General features: G+C 40.5%; 1 pseudogene; it reads right to left on the bottom strand.

Annotated features, from left to right (window-relative positions):
* Positions 1-1446: 1446 nt before the first annotated feature.
* Positions 1447-1546, bottom strand: LOC137208279 (U6 spliceosomal RNA; annotated as a pseudogene).
* Positions 1547-7981: the final 6435 nt, after the last annotated feature.

Below are 7981 nucleotides of genomic sequence, written 5' to 3'. Positions count from 1 at the left end.
GTGTAAAGGACTTGGCATGTGGCCAAACACATTTTTTTTTTTAATAGGGGCAGAAATAGCAGCTTTTGAGGAAAATTTACCACCTCAGAAGCTAAGGAGAGGACAGACCCATAGAGGATGAGGAATTCTGCCCCGTTCTCTCCCAGGGGTAACAAAATGTGCCTGCATTTTGGAAACAGAGACTTTGGGGGCAAAATTCCCCCTCTGTCCTCATGTGCAGACTTAAGGGAATCATATCCCTTCTCTGAACCCCACTGCTGGCGGCTTTCATGCTGGGGCTGCAGTCAGCTCAAGGCTCTGCTGAGAGTCCCTTGGGCTCTCTGTCAAAGATCTGGGTGCTGGAACCACACGCATAAACCTTGCAGCTTCCTGGAGATTTCTGCTACCAGTTCTTTGTTGAATCATCCTCATCTTCCTGATTCCACACTTTTCAATGGCATCATCTCTTCTCAGATAGTTTTCTCTACTGAATTTCCATCTGAACAGGGCACAAGAGCCCACCCAGACCAAATGAAGCAGAACCACTCGGGTGGGGCCCAGTGATTTGTGTTTGAACAAACTCACCTGGGCTGAGGGTAATTCAGGCTTCAGAACCATGACTCTACCTCCTTAATTAATTGAGAAATTTTATCCACTTGATCAGTCATGATATCATAAGGATGAGTTGGTCTTATACTACTTCTGGGTTTTGTTGATTTATTTTAGAAGTTTCTAGATTTATGCTTTATGTTGTTTTCCTATGTTATTTACTGCATAAAATACAGTTGCATTATCACTGTAGGTGAGACCATGTATTAATATTTGGTATCCTTTGTGTGTTAGTTTATCACTTTTGCTTTAACTTTATCTTTGTCTGATATTATTACTGTGACTCCTAGCTTTCTCTTTGTTAACATTTGCTTGGTCACTCTTTGTCTAATCTGATTTCATTAGTTTCTTTTTTATTTACATTTTATTTACATTTATTCTACATTTATTAGTGTCATGTCATCCAAATGTACTAATCAAACATGCCATATTATGTTTTACACATTACTAGTTTTACTTTTGAGATTTTTGTTTTCAATATACTCTTTATTTCCATCATTTGCTCTAAAAATTGCCTTTCCTTTCTTTGCTTTGTTTTCCCCTTTCTTTTCCTTTCTCTCTCTCTTTCTCTTTCTTTCTCTCTTTTCTTTTCTTTTTGATATTTGAGGTATACGTGTGTTTGCCTTCCAGTAATTTGGAGGAATTATAGTACATTTTTAGTTGACATTATTATTCATATGTCACACCTATGAATAATAAGTACACTTATGTCTTAATTTAAGAGGTATAGATAGCATCTATAGACTCCATCTTCCTATTTTTGCCACCTATAATATTGTTTTATTGTGTGTGTGTTTATGTTTGTTTGTATGTGTGTGTGGTTCTTTTTACTATAGCAGTATACTTAAAAACTTTCTTTTAAATAAGGAATGCTTTATGAATTTGTGTGTCATCCTTGTGCAGGGACCATGCTATTCTCTGTATTGTTCCAGTTTTATTCTATATGCTGCCAAAGCACACTTACAACTTTGTTAAATTTGGAGAGTGTAAGGAAAGATCCTTTCTAATCTTCTTTGGTGATGCAAGGAGAGCATTCCCTGGTCCACAGCGATGATCAGTCTTCACCTCCCCTAACACTGACGTCTGACTGGCCCCAGCTTGGTCTTGGTTGTGAAGTATCAACACACAGCTTCCCTCCAGAGAGAGAACAACTTGATAAAATGGTAAAATACCTCCATCTGCCAAGTAAATTGCACGTGTTAATCTTATACTTTTTTTTTATCAGCTTAATCTATTCTTTGGCATCCATGGTAAGTAAATGGTTTTTATTGCCATAAGATAAATGGGGGGGGGCGGGAATTAGAGTCTCTTGCATTGAAACTAATGAAGTCCTTAGAGAAACGGGTGATTCATGATTTTGCGCCGACTGAGAAAATGCTATTATGGCCAGATGCATTACACTGGTTTTGGCTAAGAAATGCCACTGTGCTGTTTTCAAGGTTTATTACAAGGTCCTGGATAGAGAATGTATCTTAAAACAACCCAGCAATGAATACTTCCTTATACAGTCATCTAACATTTATAGACTTTTTTTCCCTCTTAAAAGTTTAAATGTAATTCAGTGTAACTTCTCACAGTCAAAATCACCACTTCCGCCAATTTTCTCATTACTCCATCCCCAGTCCGCAGCTCACAGTTAATTGGTAGAATTCCCCCCTCTTTTGGCTGCTGTATCCATTTCTCTTGGTCCTCTGTGGCTGAAAATGGAGGCCCCCACTTGGGTGCTTGGAGAGACCAAGGAGCTGCTACTCCCTAATGGAGGCAGCAAACAAATCAAACCCAAAAGTAACAGGGGAATCTCTGTTCAGCTGGTGCCCTGAGGTTAGGGACCCTGCTGCTACCACCTTCATAAAGACCCCTGCATCCCTGAATTCCTGAATGGAAAAGAGAGGGAAATATTTGCAAATGAAGCAACTAACAAAAGATTAATATCCAAAATTTACAAGCAGCACATGCAGCTCAATATTAAAAAAAAAAAAACCACCCAATCCAAAAATGGACAGAAGACCTAAATAGACATTTCTCCAGAGAAGATATACAGATTGTCAACAAACACATGAAAGGATGCTCAACATCACTAATCATTAGAGAAATGCAAATCCAAACTACAATGAGGTATCACCTCACACGGGTCAGGATGGCCATTATCAAAAAATCTACAAACAATAAATGCTGGAGAGAGTGTGGAGAAAATGGAAACCTCTTGCACTGTCAGTGAGAATGTAAATTGATACAGCCACTATGGAGAACAGTATGGAGATTCCTCAAAAAACTAAAAATAGAACTACTGTATGACCCAGCAATCCCACTACTGGGCATATACCCTGAGAAAACCATAATTCAAAAAGAGTCATGAACCACAGTGTACATTGCAGCTCTATTTACAATAGCCAGGAGATGGAAGCAACCTAAGTGTCCATAGACAGATGAATGGATAAAGAAGATGTGGCACATATATGCAATGGAATATTACTCAGCTGTATAAAGAAACGAAATTGAGTTATTTGTAGTGACTTGGGTGGACCCAGAGTCTGTCATACAGAGTGAATTAAGTCAGAAAGAGAAAAATAAATACCTTATGCTAACACATACATATGGAATCTAAAAAAAAAAAAGGTTCGGATGAACCTAGGGGCAGGACAGGAATAAAGATGCAGACATAGAGAATGGACTTGAGGACGCGGGGAGGGGGAAGGGTAAGCTGGGACGAAATGAAAGAGTTGCAGGGACTTATAAATACTACCAAATGTCAAATAGATAACTAGTGGGAAGCAGCCGCAGAGTACAGGGAGATCAGCTCGGTGCTTTGTGACCACCTAGAGGGGTGGGATAGGGAGCGTGGGAGGGAGACGCAAGAGGGAGGGGATATGGAGATGTATGTATGCATATGACTGATTCACTTTGTTATAAAGCAGAAACTAACACACCATTGTAAAGGAATTATACTCCAATAAAGACGTTAAAAAAAGCTTTGCTTCTCTCAGGAGTTCTGGGCTCCATGTCTATGTTGCACTCGTCGTCAAGGCAACAACTTCGGGGAATGCAGGAGCTGCTCTGAGGGTGGGGGAAGCTCTCTCAAGGTGCTGAGATGAAGAGCTGGTGCAGATGGATCTTTACTGACAGATTCCATTTCATTCCAACCTGCCCCAGTTTCTAAGAGCAGCCACGCCTCAGACCCCCGGTGTGACCTGGAGGCTGGGCGGCTGGTGGTGGCATGGAGCAACCCCTTAGGAAGAGAAGAGATGGAGGGCAGTCTTCTTATCTAGATTCTCTGGCTGTGCCAGAGAGTGGCCCTGACTATGAGTGGGACCATTCCAAAAAAGCATCCGTAGGGAAAGCTAGAGTTGTGTTAGTAACAGCTGATGAAAAAAATCTGCTCTCTCCACTAATTTTTGTAGATTATAGAATATTTACTATCTTTCTTTGAAAGAAATACAGTAAAATCAACTTTTTTGTTCTGTTTCTTCTTACCAGTGGTCAAGGTCTTTATTTTAACAAGCACACCTGAGTGCGCGTCCTTCCCCCACCTCTCCTGCAGCAGGCGTTGCTGGTGTCTTGCTCATATCCTCTCAGTACTCATTTCTACACGCAAAGACTCTCTGCATTTGTTCTGACTGTGGCACATGCTCACTTTGCCTATCTGAGAGGTTAGAAGTGCCGGAGAATCAACACGCCGCCTAACAACAGCCTTTACCTATGATGCATGGGTTTTGGTGGATACCTCAACTTCCTAGGCTCTCAGGTGGACTGACTCTGAGGCATGTCCTCCAGGGGTTCCAAATAGGATGAAACTCCACTTGCCTTCAGCACTAACTTATTGATGAAGAATTCTTCATGGGCAACTCACATTTCTAAGATATCCCAGCTGGGAAGCAGTGACTTATCCAAGGCAGAAAGACCTTTCAGGAGGCTAGGAGTAGACATAGGTAGACTTATCAACTCGATCTGAGGAAGAAGTTGGCTGCCACAGATAAATGAGGATGCAATGAATCGACCATGGGTGTAGTGAGTTCTCTGACTGCAGCAGCATTTAAATAAAGAATGAAAAGTTATGAGGCTGGCGTTTTGAAAAGGGGACTCAAACAGCAGCTGGGTAGCTGTAGCTTTAAGAACTTTTCCAAGAGTGAAATTCTCTAGGTAGTGTGCTTGGTGATGCATAAGGTAATCACCAACTCCACCTCTTTGTTTTCTCTGTTCTGTATTTACAAGTGTGAATGATGACCTTGAGTAGATACAGTCATGTCCCTGTGAAGCACTGGGACACACCTAGGGTCAACAGATGTTTCTCTACTCCTCCAAATTCAAACACTTTGGGCTCAGATCACTTGCAAGATTGTCATTAAAGCCTCTGTTTCTCTTTGATGAACATCGTCTTCACACCTAGAATATAAACCGGGACCGTGCCATGTCTTCACTGATGTCATTGTCATCACCTTGCACTGTGACTGGCCCATTGCAGGTGTTGGTAGCTGTTTATGGGATGAAGGACAGTGAGCCCTGTGTTTGGCTCTGAGGATACAAAGAGGAACAGGCGACATCCCTTTTTCCTTCAAGGGCTCACATCAACAGATGATTCCTACACAACATCAAAGAAGGTAGAGAGCAGGGAGGTGGGTACACAAGGGTGAAGGGCATGTCAGGGAAGACTTTCTAGTGAAGCTGATGATGGAGATGGCTTAATGTAGTGAGTCTCCATCCTCTGTATGCCTGAGAATCCCCTGGGGATGCTGTGAAAATGCTGATTCTGAGTCAATGGTCTGGAGTAGAGCTTGAGATTCTGTATTTCTAACAAGCTCCCAGGCGACATGACGCATCTGGTCAGCAGACCACTCTTCAAGTAACAAGGTCTTAGAAGGTAATTAGGTTTTCCCCAAACGAGGGGGATTCCAGAAAGAGCAAAGAACATAGAGACATGGAGATACAGACAGGAAGTGTTAGAAGATTGTTGAACAGTTTGGTAAGGATAGAACTTAAGTTGTATCGAGAAAATAGCAAAAGAGAAAGTATATGAAGAGGACCATGGGCCATAGGTCATAGCTGTGGAATTTCATTGTTAACCTTATTCTTATAGGCAATAGCGAGACACCATATGTTTCTAAGAACAAAGTGGCTTGATTGGCTTGCGATTTAGATGGACCACCAGGTGTCTGTGCAGTGAAGCATGAGTTGGGTGGAAAAACTCAAGATCTTTGAATTATGATCCAATATAGCAATACAAATGAAAGGCAGAGAGGGATTTACCACGGCAAGTGTTGTGGTGATGGAGAAGTAGGGATAGATTCACACCATGTTTGGGAAATAGAATCAACAGTATTGATACAGAATCTGGGAGAAAGTATGGGTAGACTACAGTCGGCCCTCCACATCTTCAGGTTCAACATCGGCAGAGTCAACCAGTGGTGGATCAAAAATATTTGAAAAAATTCCAGGGAGTTTCAAAAAGCAAAACTTGAATTCACCACTCACTGGCAACTATTTATGTAGCATTATGTAGTATTAGGTATTATAAGTAATCTAGAGATGATTTAAAGTATATGGAAGAATATGCATAGGTTGTATGCAAATTCTGTGCTATTTTATGTAAGAGAGGAACATCTGCAGAATTTGGTATCCACAGAAGGTCCTGGACCCCCTCCCCTGTTGACACTGAGGGACGACTGTAGTAAACAAAAATATCATTCAGATTTCTTGCCTGGGAGCTTGAGTGGATGAACTACAGCATTGAACAAAATAGAGAATCCTGGAGAGGAGCAGCGGGCTTGCAGGAAGACAGGGAATTCAGTTATTGATTTTGAGGATCATGAGGAACACCCAGACTTGTGTACACATGTGCATACACACACACACACATATGTATAAGCACGTTGGCCAAGGGGGCGCCAGATACTGCCTTAACCAAATGATCAAGGTCGACAGCAATGGTGATGAGTCATGCTGACATCGTGTAACCGCTAATAGGATGTGATGAGGACACTACACCTCTGTAATATTCTTCCTCAGAACCCATACTCCCAGTCTAACGATGAGCAAAACATTAGAAAACCCACAAGTTAGAGTCTGTAAAATAACTACCCGATACTACTCAAAATCATCAAGGTCATAAAAAAACAAGGAAAAACTGAGAAACAGTCAACGCTCAGGAGACTAAATCCAATGGGAGATCTTAGCTTGAATCCTGGTGTTTAAAGAGAACATTAGTGGAAACACTGGTGAATTCACACAAAAAATTTAGTCGATAGTAATATACAAATGTTAATTTCTTAGTTCTGAAAACTGTACTATGGAAATTTAAGATGTAACTGTTAGGGAAAGCAGGGTGGAGGTATACCAGAAGTCTCTGTACTGTCTTTGCAATTTTTTCTGTAAATCTAAAATTATTCCAAAATTTAAAAATTTGTTAATTACTGTGTGGAATCTCAGAATCAGATAGCTTGTAATGTTTTCCATATTCCTTTGATTCTTAAAGCAATTATTATAGAATCAGCCTAAAATGTAGCTTATTTTTTTTTGAATTGTTATTTACTGTATGTTTCTTAGTGGTTAAGTGATTATTAAAATTTTTATTCTAAAGAATACCGTACACTTTTTTGCACAAGTATATACTTAGTAATAGAAAAGTTAGAAGAACTTACCAAAAGCAGTTAACTGGTTTCATACTGAAATTTGTTTCTTATAACTTCCAAAGATTTCTTATTTAAAATTATGGTTTTTGTTGTTAATAAATGGATAGCACTTTAGTATCTTCCCTCAAAAAAGTGTTTGCAAAACTCTGTCATAACACAGATTGCAATGTATTGTAAAATTTTAAATAAATCTCTCTTTCCCCTGCCAGTGAATGAGTTCCTTAAGGACAGAGAGAGATTGTATTCATATTTATCCCCTACCCGGTTCCCAGACTGAGACAATGTTGGGCACCGACAGTAATTTTGAATAAATAAATCCTGCCAAGCATATTATTCTTTATTCGTGCCCTCAAGAGGGCAGTTACTTAGACAATAGAAAGACATTTGCATCACGCAGAGCTGAGCTCACCCTAAGGTCAGACAGATAATGGCTGCAAAAGTGAATTAAAGACCATTTTTGGAAATTAACTTTTCAAACCGTGTGCTGTAAAGTCACAATCCAGGTCAGGCAAATGTCAGGAATCAGTGTGACCTTACCAGGAAGTCAGTGGGAGGAGACCTAGAAAAGGGTGAAGGTCAACTAACTCATATTTCTCTGTGGCGGGAGCTGTTTTTGCAACTAGTCCCTGCTGACTTAATAAATGGGAAAGAAACTGCCTGACACTGCTCGTTCTGCAGACACATCCCACTTTGGCTCGGCCTTCCTCACCCCACCCTGGTATTACCTGCGTGGGTCATGGTGTTTCCATGGTGATTTTAATTAAATTAGT

This window comes from Pseudorca crassidens, chromosome 15 (assembly GCF_039906515.1).
Source record: "Pseudorca crassidens isolate mPseCra1 chromosome 15, mPseCra1.hap1, whole genome shotgun sequence".
Lineage (NCBI taxonomy): Eukaryota > Metazoa > Chordata > Mammalia > Artiodactyla > Delphinidae > Pseudorca > Pseudorca crassidens.
This window is presented reverse-complemented; position numbering and strand designations above follow the sequence as displayed.